This window comes from Alexandromys fortis, unplaced genomic scaffold, assembly GCF_014885135.2.
Source record: "Alexandromys fortis isolate MF-2015 unplaced genomic scaffold, M_Fortis_MF-2015_v1.1 scaffold_113, whole genome shotgun sequence".
Lineage (NCBI taxonomy): Eukaryota > Metazoa > Chordata > Mammalia > Rodentia > Cricetidae > Alexandromys > Alexandromys fortis.
Genome location: NW_026067988.1, coordinates 216,208 through 228,422, shown reverse-complemented (window position 1 = coordinate 228,422; position 12,215 = coordinate 216,208). Strand labels below are relative to the sequence as shown.

Genomic DNA, 12,215 nt, shown 5'->3' with positions numbered 1-12,215 from the left:
TTTTATAGAATAATTGACTATTGGAAGATTAACTATAATGAACACCACAGTGTTAGGTACCTAAGAAGGAAATAATTATTTAGTATATGCACTTGTTTATCAAGCAGATAATAAAGTTCTGAGCTCTGCATTTGTCTGAAAATAAAAGCAGTACTGTTTGCTATACATATTTGGAAATCTGTCATGTCTACATTTCTCCATGATGTTCAGTTTACTCTTTTCCTTCTTCCCTCTGTCTCTCCTTCTTTTCTTTCCTTTCTTTTCCATTCAAACTGCATCCCCCCACCACCAAAGGAAGAGAAGAAGGACCATCAATAGCAAGAGGCATCTACAGAAAAGCAGCACCTAGAGCAAGCTGCACGCTTTAAAGGGAACACTTCTACTTGTCCTTGTGGTCTAGGATACCGTACACAGTCAGAGAATATTCTCTACACAAAACTGCAGAAATGATCCCTGAAAGTATAGTCTCGTTCCTGTTGACTGTTTATGATTCTGAGATTAACGCCAGAGGAGGGATTTGCAAGTATAATTTTAACTGATAGCTGAAGCTGTATCTCAGTTTTAAAAACCTTTTAAAGACAGTATTTCAGAATGTCAACATGAATGGAAGTGTCAGATTGATGCTTAATACTAATTTGTTTATTTATGCCAGTCTGCACTTAGATGGTAAAAAAGGTAGGTACCAAAAAAATAAAGGTTCTTTCTTTTAAAACACTGAAGTAGCTGTCCTTTTAGTTCACTGCCGTAAATTTCATTACTGTTAATTGGAGATTTGCATGTGCACCGAGAAAATAATATACCTCATTATTCTTGAGTAACAGCTACTGACTTTTAAAGGCCATTTACAATGTGTGACAGAAAACAAATAAAGCAACCACTTAGCATTAGGAAACTTGTTTTTTTTCATAACAAAAGTTTTCATGAGCATTACTCTGCCTTGGATTGAAATTCAGTTTTGAAACACCACGATCTTTGAAACCTATGCTTGTGGCTTAACGAGTCAGTGAGGATGTGAGGAGGTAGCTGTAGGTTGCCTTGTAGGTGACCTTGACTCTCAGGAATGGAGGACTGGTGTGTGCTCTCATCTGTCAGAGTTTCATTCTGCCTTTTATTGTGATTTGCATTTGCTTGATGGTAACAGCTGTCTGTTCTGTTTTGCAGTATCAATTGTCTGCTGTTTCTTCACAGGGGACTGTCTATTCAGATCACTAGTCCTTTTACTGGTTTGGAAGCATCTATGTATAGATGTTCAATTCCAATTTATTCAAATATTTTAAAAATTAACAGTTTTCCTGTTAGACAAGACAACCGAAATAAGGTTAGCCCATTCTCTGCATTAACTGTTCATCTGGGTGATTTTGTTGCTCTGAAATAGGTATTTAATATCATGTATTCTCATTTTTAATTCTCAGGTTCTGTCCTGTGCTTCTGCAGATTCTCTTATGCATACCTATATTTAAAATATTTTCTATATCTTTTCCACAAATATTGTCAAAGTATAGGCCTTGTGATAAACTCTTTGATCCTTTTGGATTAATTTCTGGGCAAGGTAAGGAATGTGGAATTAAATCTGTTCTTTTGAATGTAGAAAATGAGTTTCCCAGTACCATTTTTGACATGCCTATTCTCGTAATATTTACATTTTTGACAATTTTGTCATAAAATTTATTAGCTGGAACACTTTAAAATGATTTCTGCTTGCAGTCTGCAATGCCATTACCCAACAGTTATTTCCACAAGTGTCATGATGCCCTTGTCATTAATGCTCTGTAGTGTTATTTGAAATCATGGATTTGGTAGTTCAACTTTTTTATGCCTAGAATTGTGTTGACTATTTGTGTTAATTTTCCATATGAGGTTTACTGTTTAATTTTCTACTTCTCTAAAAGGATCATTTAGATGTTGAGATGAATTCTGTTAAATCAGAAGAGCATTTTTTGTAATATGGATAATGATAATCCATCTCAACCAAATCAGAATGGAAAACATAAGCAAACAAATAACCAATTCAGTAGAGAGAGTGGGGAAAGGGAATTAGTGCATAGTTTGAGGGAGGAGGCTTTAAGAGGTGCAGTCACCATGAAAACCAGCATGTGTTTTCCTAAAAAAAAAAAAAGTAAAAGTAAAAGTAAGTATGATCCAACTATACCATCCTTGGGAATATGTCCAAAGAATTCTGAATTTTTCAGTGGAGATACTTTCACATATCTTTATTCCTGTACTATTTACAATAGCTAAAATAAAAATAACAAGCTTTGATGCCTGCAATAGATAAATTGATAAAGAAAATTGAGTGCATATATATGATTGTGTTTTTTAAGCTGTATACAAAAAACTAATTAGATGCTATTAATGATCTTTCAAAATGATATGTAGATATACACAAAATCAGAAGCAGGATTATTTAAATAAATAGAAATCTCACTGATCTGTGTTATCTTCTGCAGTTTTTTAAAACCATGATTATATACTGAACATTTCAATTGGTTTTATTATATGAATTCCATGTCTCTTCTTTGCTAGTTACTGAATAGTATACATGACATCTTTTATTTGAAGCTAGTATAAATGTAGCATCTTAATGATTCTGTGATATTTTTGGAGTGGAATTTATCATCACTTTCAGAGAGAGGCATTTTATTCTAATAAACCTGACAAACAATATTATCACAGTTTAGAGGATATAAAGATTTTCTAAAAGATTTACATTTGGATATAGATAATTTAACATTCTTTTCAGTTAAGTCAAAATAATGTGAACATATACATTTTATTTCATAACCTTTCTGATGTGCAGAAAGAAAAAAAAATATTATATTTCCAGTTACCTTGCTAACCAGAAAGATTCAAAACATTATGAGATGATAGAGTCCTAGCTGGTCATTACCAATGGAAGAACTTTAGAATCAAGACCTAAATTGGTTTTATTGGCTGAATGTTAATGATAAGCTATCACCTGTTCTTACATAAAGATCTTAACATTGATTAAAATTCTAACTCATTTTGATGAGTTAATAATTTTAACTTATTACATGGTTTGCTGCTTAAGACATTTTTTTTTTTGATTTTCCATTTGGGCAATGGATTACTTCCTACCTTGTTTAGAAATCTGTTATGATTCTTGGTTAAGTGTGGCAAAGGGACTATAGGATCTTAAGAGCTGATAAACCTAAGTTCATTACCTCTGGATTCAAGTCATAAGCTCCCTTGATTCTAAACATTAAGCATGCCAGGATATACTTATAAGTACTTTCCTTCATTTTCCTTAATCTGGCCTGCCACCAGAAAGTGTCACCTACTTTTTTGGCAAGTTTTCCAACTTCAAATAATCTGATAGAGTAAACTCATCAGAAGAGTGCCCCAAAGCTTTTGTTTTACTTAACTGCTGATGCAGACAACTTGACAGCCAAGATCAGTGACTCCCCACTTCTCTACAGGCAAGCATTTCTGTCCATTGGAGATATTACTGCTCATGTCTTTCCATTTGTAGAACTATTTAACTGCTAAAATATCATCTGATATTTAGAAACCAATTGATGAAGGAGAAGAGAACTTATACATTATAGATGTTCTCACTTTGGTAATTTGGAAATGCGGTTATGATAATAGCCTCAGGGTTTGAGTTTAATGTGTTTTTGATTTGATATTCCTTGGCCTTCTTTGGCATTCTTATCATCCCCCAAACACTCTTGTGCTAGTTTCCTTCAACATCTCCTCAGCTTCCTGGCTGTCCTTCAATAATCTTTGAGACTTTCCCATATGATTCATCACTAAGCAGGTAGAACAAGGACCTCAGGGCCACAGACTCAGAACTGCAGGATCTGAAGGACAAAAGAAGTCCACCCAGCAAGAAAATTTGTTTCTCACCAAGAAGAGATTCTCTCATTAATTAATACAAACAACATAAGGAAGAATTAATAAACATGAAAATTTATCTGGAAATGTGTAATAATTCTAATTGAGATCTATTTAATAGTGAGTTCCTAGGTTGCATAAATTAAGTAAGGCCTATTCTGCACTCATGTCCAAAGAGACTGATGGCTTAAAAGCAGACAAACTGTCATTGTAATTTCCCTTGTGAATCATACGTTTGGCTAAATCATATAGGAAAAGTAAGGCCACTTTCTTGTTTTAAGCTTTTCTATTGTCATGTACACATTATAGCAAATGTTAGCATGAACTCCATCCAAAACATTTTAATTCAAATTAATGATGAATAGCATGGCTTGTAAGGTAGCAACCCTTAATATTGATTGGAATGGTAACTCGTTTTGTTAAGTTAGTAATTTTATATTACTCTGTTTCATCTACTTACGACATTGACATTTTCACTTTGGCAATGAACTTTTACCTGCATGGTCTAGAAATTTGTAAGGATTCTTGTTTTTGAAACTATGTCAAACGTGCTATAAGATCTCAAGAGATAGTATCAGGTAATTAATCCTGGATTCAAGTCACAAGCTCCCCTGACTGACGATGATCCACGTCAGCATACAGCCAGAATAATTGACATCAATTTTAAGAGGTCGAAAGCAGGTTCCTATGGTATTTTGACCTTGGGGAGGTCAAATAGTTATGGTTCTAAATTATGAATTAATAAGTATTAGCCACTCCTCAGATGTAAGTATTAGTCAGTAGACGTGCTGTTTTTCTTCTTAATATTAAAAATGCTCTTAATTCCCCCTCCTACTTGTGTGAGGTATGTTCCTTAGGCTTGCTGTTACAAGGGTGAACCTGCTCTTAAATTTTAAGCTAATTGTTTTTCCAGCCATTAAAAGAGGAATAATATGGATATAGTATGGAGAATAGTAATGGATATATCTATGAGTATGTTTCAACAAATTTTCACTTAATAATTTTAATGAGATGAACTATTTCACTGCTTCTATCATTATTAGGTATCAGCAAGTGGAGCCTAAAATCACTCATTCCGCAAAATTTAAATTTATTGAAATATTTTTATAAGCAAGATGGAACATTATTTGAAAGATATTAATGGTGATCACAAAAACATGGCTCTTATTCAAATTGAAATCACCGAGGAATGGAAAATATAGAGAGCTATCAAAAAGATATACATCTATCATTTATATCACAAAAGAGTGAGTAGATATGTATGAATTCTGTGTCTAAACAAAGAAACAGTACTCTACATATTGATCAGAAGGTATATTCCTGCCCTGATTATCACACACACACACACACACACACACACACACATATTCTGCACCGAATGAAGAACCATAAATAGACACAGTAGAGTGCCACACAGGGCAGACTAGACTTTATTCCTCATGTCTTATAATTAATATTTTCTGAATTAGAGGATAAAAACCAAGTTGTTTACTGACTGTAGAACTGCAGGATAATTTAGATGAACACTGATCTTCAGAGTTAACTTAAGAACAAGCATTTGTCCTGTTCATCCTTGATTCAGAGCTATTCTAACTTGACATTTTCCCTTTTCATTGATGCTCAGATACACTGTTTCCTACCTCAGATGTTTTGAACTGTGTGGTAAAATCAGTAAATTCTGTGATTTCTGTCATGAGTTTCCCTTGGGAACTCTCTAGATATCCAAAGAATTTCTCCAAAAAGTATTTTTTAAACCAGAAATAGACCATCCCTGACTTCAAACTCTATTACAGAGCTACAGTAATGAAAACTCTACTTCTTTGCTTTTATTTTTATTTTTTGCTTCTTGAGACAAGGTTTCTCTATGTATCTTTGGCTGTCCTGGAACTCTCTCTGTAGACCAGACTGTCCTTGAACTCACAAAGGTGTGCCTGCCTCTGTCTCTAAAGTGTTGGGATTAAAAGTATGGGCCACCACACCCAACTACTCTCTACCTTTTTTTTTATTTTTAAGGACTTTATCCTATTTTTCTTTTCTCTCCCAAGCATACATATATTTTAAAACACACTGTAATATTGTTTAGGGGTTTTCTTCATCTGAATCAATCTTTACTGTATATCTCTCTTTTTCTGACCACATGAGTTTTAATTTGCTAAGTGATATGGCTAAGTTTAAAGCCGTGAGTTTGACGGTTGGATACACTCCATTCTTTAGCTTTCTGAGAGTCTAGGCTCATGGTGGAGGTACTGGCCAGAGTCATGGTTATTGGTACAACTCTATGGCGTTTGAAGGTCCCTTCCACCACCAAGAAATATACTGTCAGCTATTCATAAACACCATTTAAGTGTTTGGTGGCAGAGTCTCTTAAAAGGCCTGCAAAGTTTCACAGCTAATGCTGAGTCAGGAAGCCTCTCTTAAATGAGATGTGCTTGCTCGTAGCAAAGAGAGAAGAGCAGAGAAATTGCTATTACCAAGGAGCCATGCTTAACATTGTTATTGTGTGAACACTATTTAGTTTGGGTAAAGGCTCGGGGTAGGCAAAGATCAATTCTTCAAGTTCAGTGATTTGTGTAAGTGTGATTTTTGATGTGGGAGGGTCATATCAATCTGTTGATTCCATTGGCTGAGCAATAAAAGAAACTGCTTGGCTGGCCCTAATAGGTTAAAGCATAGGTGGGAGGAATAAACAGAATAGGATGCTGGGCGGAAGAGGAAGTGAGGTCAGACTCTGCTCTGCTTCCAGATGAACCAGAACAGCTCTGCTCTCTGGAGCAGAGACACCATGATGGACGGAGGCTAGAATCTTCCCGGTAAGCACACCTTGGGGTGCTTACAAACATCATTAGAAATGGGCTAGTCCAGGTGCGAGAATTAGCCTGTAAGGGCTAGAGTTCATGGGCCAAGCCGTTCTTAAATGAATACAGTTTGTGTGTTGTTATTTCGGGCATGAGCTAGCCAAGCGGCCGGGGTGTTGGGGACGCAACCCCGCCGCCGCTATATATTTCAACAGATTTTCAGCATTTGTTACTTACAATCAGTTTGTAAAGAGCAACCAATAACATTAGCAATAGCCTGAGTTGATTGGGGTCCCTTTGGCCAATAACTGAATCAGATGTAATTCAATTCCGGAAATGAAGAATGAATTTAGTGACACAAGATGTTCCACCCAGGCTCGGTCTCTCCCCATTATTTTGTGATTTTATTTAGATCACGTTCATCCAAAAGCTTTGGAAGCCCACAGACCTTCAAAAACAGCAATATCAAATATCAGTAATGATTAAAGATCCATCATACAATCCAAGGAGTAGATTCCCCCAACTCTATTTTCTTACCACAAACTTTCTGAGGTCCTTCAGATTTATCTATTTATTTATTTTTGCCTATTCCAAAATAGAGTCTAATTCTTAGCTCTACTGTACATGGTTTAGAGTTTCAGGAAGTACTTGCATGAATTCTATAAAATGGGTCTTTTGATAATGCTTTGTTCCTTATTAATGCTTTCACAATGAAATTTTGAGGGCATAAAAGGGTTGTTAATAACTTATTCAAGAATGCTTCGGGTCTGTTTTTATATATCATAATGCATACCTAGCTACAGCATTTTATTATGTCTTAGAAACACTTCTGTCTTAATTGGAAACAGCCACTAAAATCTAATTAGCATTGTTAAACACAAGAAAGGATAGCATGCCAGCAAATTGTTCAAAAATTAAGATTTATGTCCTTAAAAAATCTGTACTCTCATTATCAACTTATCAAAATATATACTTTGAGTAATAAATAGCATATGTATGAACATTTTTATTGATTTGTTAGAATATGTTGGTTTGTTTGTACTTATTATATTCATTTTGAGCAGGTTCAGCTTTTTATTAGACATGTTAACAAAAATTTCAGTCTAAAAGGCCAAGGTCCATGTCATCATCAGACTCCTTGGATTCTTCCTTCTTTGCTTCTGTTTTCTTCACCTGAGCTGGGGAAGCAGTGTGGGAGGGAACAGGAACAGATGACTCTGCTGGAGCAGGCTCAAGAGCTTGTATATTGCTGATGAAGCTTCCAATGTTGACATTAGCCAGGGCCTCGGCAAACAAGCCAGGCCAAAAAGGTTCAACATTGACCCCATCTGCATATATGTATATACATATGCATATTTCAAATTATTGTGATATTTACTGTTAATTTTTTTAATGAAAATGAATAACTAATTTTTACATAATGGACAACTTGAACAACAATGTAATGCCAGTGATGATGAAAATGTCAGAAACATAAGAAAAGAATAAGAAGTACAAAAGTAAATCTGCCTTTAACAAATATGCTTTCGTTTATAGACTATATTGGGATTCAGTGTAGAACAATGAATGATTTCCATATCATTCATGACTTCAGGAAGCAGGAAATATTGACCCCATTTTTCAAAGAATAATCAATTTCTCAAAAGATATAACAAGTAAAACTTTAGATCATTCTATTGATCAACTCTTAGGATAAAGTACCATTTTTAGATGAAGTAAGTATATTAATAGTAATGATTTGTTTTAAGTTCACTTTGAAATAGTTGTGAGAAAACTTAAGTATTTTGCCAAATATATTCTGAAGACATAACATAGTGAGTAAAACATAGTATTCAACAACTATTGTTAGTACCAAGGACAAAAAATTAAGAAAACAAAAAAATCTATCTAAATGTATTCTCCATTCTCCTTATTTGGGTAGACTCCAGTATAAAAATGATCCTTGTCTGTGGCAATTTATAAAACAGAAAATACAATGTGAGGTATTACAAAATAGTTAGACTCACGAGAAACCATTGCAGCATGTTTAAATTTCAATGACTAAGTTTCCAATAAAACAAAATGTTTCAAACTACAATAAGATCCTATCATTTGAATTTGATACAAAACAGATATTGCAGAACATTTATATACTGTATAAAGCTATGTTACCATGATTGGTTTTTAAAGAGAGCTAAACAGCCAATAGCTAGACAGAAGGTATAGACAGGACTTATATACAGAGAGAGGAAGAGAAGGAGATAAATTGAGACATGTGGAGTCAGACACACAAAATGGGAGAGAGGTAAAAACCATGTGACAGAACTCATGTCAAAAATATTTGGGTTAACTTGAGAGCTAGAAAGAAGCCTAAGCTATAAGCTGAAATTTCATAATTAATAATAAGTTTCTGTGTTATTATTTGGGAGCTGGCTAGCAGTAGAAAGAATAATTTGTTACACAAGATATACACACCTACATGAAGAAATTTTTAGCAAATATTCAGAAGACATTCACATACACACACGAGAGAGAGAGAGAGAGAGAGAGAGAGAGAGAGAGAGAGAGAGAGAGAGAGAGAGAAACACACAGAACACACAAGCTAGTTGGGTGGCCAGGACAAACAAGCAGGACTTCCTTCTACAGTATGTTAGTTATAGAATCTTATTTAAATAATTAGATATTGATGGCTTCAAATTAGGTCTTTAAATGAAAATTATAAATTGTGTAACTCCAGTAAATGGACTATACCTACTGGACCTTTTGTTTTATACTAAAAAATATCAAAATAATCTAACTTTTAACTAATCTATAGTTGAAAAGAAAGTATCAGTTATCCTTTATATGTGATTGATGAATGACTTATGTTTGTGTAAAGTTGATGGAGGTGGGTCTTGTATCTTATCTGTTGCTTTCATTGGTTAATAATAAAGAAACTGCCTCGGCCCTCATAGGACAGAAAATTAGGTAGGTGGAGTAAACAGAAGAGAATGCTGGGAAAAAGAAGCTGAGTAGGGGAGTGGTCATGGTTCTCCCACTCCAGAGAGACACAGGTTAAGATCCTTCCTGGTAAGCCAGCTCGTGGGCTACACAGAATATTAGAAATGGGTTAGAACAATATGTAAGAGCTAGCCAATAAGATTTTGTACTAGCCGGGCCAGGCAGTGTTTAATAGAATACAGTTTCCATGTAATTATTTCGGGCATAAGCTAGCCATGCGGGCGGCCGGGTGCCAGGGACGCAGCCCTGCTGCTCCTAATTCAACATAAAGTCATTCATTTCTTTCAAGCTTAAATATACTTGTTTCATGGATCTTTCCATTTTTTTGTCTTTCTTTTAAGCTTGAATGTGTCATTTAATAACCACAAAAATAACACTGAAATAACATAACAGACTGATAAAATGTAAGCTAATATCAGATATTACAGATTCATAGATAAATACATTGTAGTCTTCCCTTGAAAGTAAGAAACCTTTAACTAAATATAATGAGGGTGAAGGTGATTTCCTACATTATGTCATGCAGTGCTGTCAAAATAAAATATTTATTTTTCATTGATAGTAGGAGGCTTATGGCAACATTCTTCTTCCTTTTGAAATATTACCAATTAAATAAAACATGAGCTCTAGAAAAATGTTTGCTTTCATTTCCTTATATAGACTTCAACATCCCCTGTTTTCTCTCCTACAGCATACCCTAAACTGATTTCTAGGACATATGTTTCGTTACCTATCTAGTACTTCAATTCTAAGACACATAAAATTAAAAAAAAAAAGTTTCAAGAAGCTAAATGATTCTAGATAAGTTTTTTTTTCCTCAGAAAACAGCAGTGAATAAATCCTTTGCAGATGAATGATATGGAATGAATATGAAATGCACATAATCAGAATCTTTAAGTTTAGAAGGAAGTATAAAATAGCAGATTATATTCACATTTAATCAAAAATAGTTGACATGAATTATTAAAACCACATTGTTTACTGCCAAGTATATCATTGTTCGTTTGCACTAGCGAATATCTCCTTTATTTTGAAATTGGGTAATGATTTTATTAATGTAAAATGATAGTGTTGGCATGAGGGATGTGGATATCATTACATCTCCTATCAAGATACTTTTCACTGAATCTAATAGCTGAAGATCGATTCCGAGACTCACATGGTGTTAAAACATGTTAGACTCACATAAGTTGTCTTGTGAACCACCACATGTGTGTTATACTTGCACACATACACACATACATTCTCACACACAATACACATATATGCACACAGACACACATGCATACAGACATACACAAACACAATTTTAATATTAAAATAATATCCAGTTGACACGTATCTTTGACCCAGCCTATCTATGCTTTCTTGGTAAATGAAAAGGGCAAGAACAGCTTACCTCTGTTGCATGCACATCTATCGAAAGTAACTGATGATGAAGAGAGAGTGAAGGGTTTTCCTGCTTGCTTGCCTGTTTCCTGGAATCCTGTGTTGTAATAACTCCACAGGCAGATTTTTTTATCCTCACCTCATGGATTCAAGAAGATTAAAGAAAGGGAAACTCAAATTTGTAAAGGAAATTTTGCATGCCAGAAGAAACGAAGTAGAGAGGAAGTTACCTGTTCTTATTCTCACCAAGCAGAAGACTGAGTCTGGCCCTGGACCTAGTACATCACAACAGGAAACAGTCGCTCTTGCAGTTTCCCTATGCTGTCTGAAACTGTTACCCTGAGGATATCTTGGCTGAAATACATATCATAAATCCTTATTATAATATCCCAAATTCCAAAGTAAATGAATAACTTTTACTGAAATGTAGACTCTTCTACCAGCAGACAATTGGTCTGAAGTGGAAGTGTTAACATTTAGAGGAGTGCATTTCTTTTTTCCAAATGATTACTGAGTAGTTTCTGCTTTGTCATTTTCTTATTTTTTTCAGAACAGAGGATCATTTCTCACTACAGGTGTATATTGTTTACAGGAATGAGACTTCAATGTGTCCATAAACACAGAGTTAATGAAAGCAGAAAAAAAACAAAATAAACAACATCAACCACAAAAAGAGAGTCTGTAATATCTTTTGTTTATAAAACTAAAAAGTGAAACCAACATCCCTAGGGATAGAATTTTCTTTTCCTCCCTTTTTATTCACATTAATCAAGGAAGAGAATGCTTAAAGTAACTATATTTTTTTTTGTTTATAAGTGTTTATTTTCATTTTAAAAAGGGTTGACTATAAATGTTTAATGGTCACAGTCAATTTCTAAAAAAAGAAATAAGGGCGATAAGATATAGAAATGAATACATTGTTATGGACTTTGGTCTATTGATACAATTTAAGGTCAATTTTGTGTATATGTATTTCTGCTATTTTTAAAGTATTGTGTTTATCCAGCTCATTTAAAAATAATGTATAATTAAGAAATACAGACTAATGGGTAGTTATCTATCATAAGGAATCTTTTAGTAATGTTAGTTAGGTTTTCTAGATATACAGAGATATATTTCAGTTAGATAATCTTCAACACTTTAAAGACCTACAGAATATGGCATTTAAGAGGTTTTAAGAGCTTATAAAGTTTTCTT

The 12,215-nt window shown here is 34.2% G+C and overlaps 1 non-coding gene across 1 annotated transcript; it reads right to left on the bottom strand.

Moving 5' to 3' along the window:
• Nucleotides 1-262: 262 nt before the first annotated feature.
• LOC126512003 (small nucleolar RNA U3) lies at nucleotides 263-469 on the bottom strand. Its single transcript, XR_007594871.1, has one exon. It is a non-coding gene; the product is annotated as a small nucleolar RNA U3 (small nucleolar RNA).
• Nucleotides 470-12,215: the final 11,746 nt, after the last annotated feature.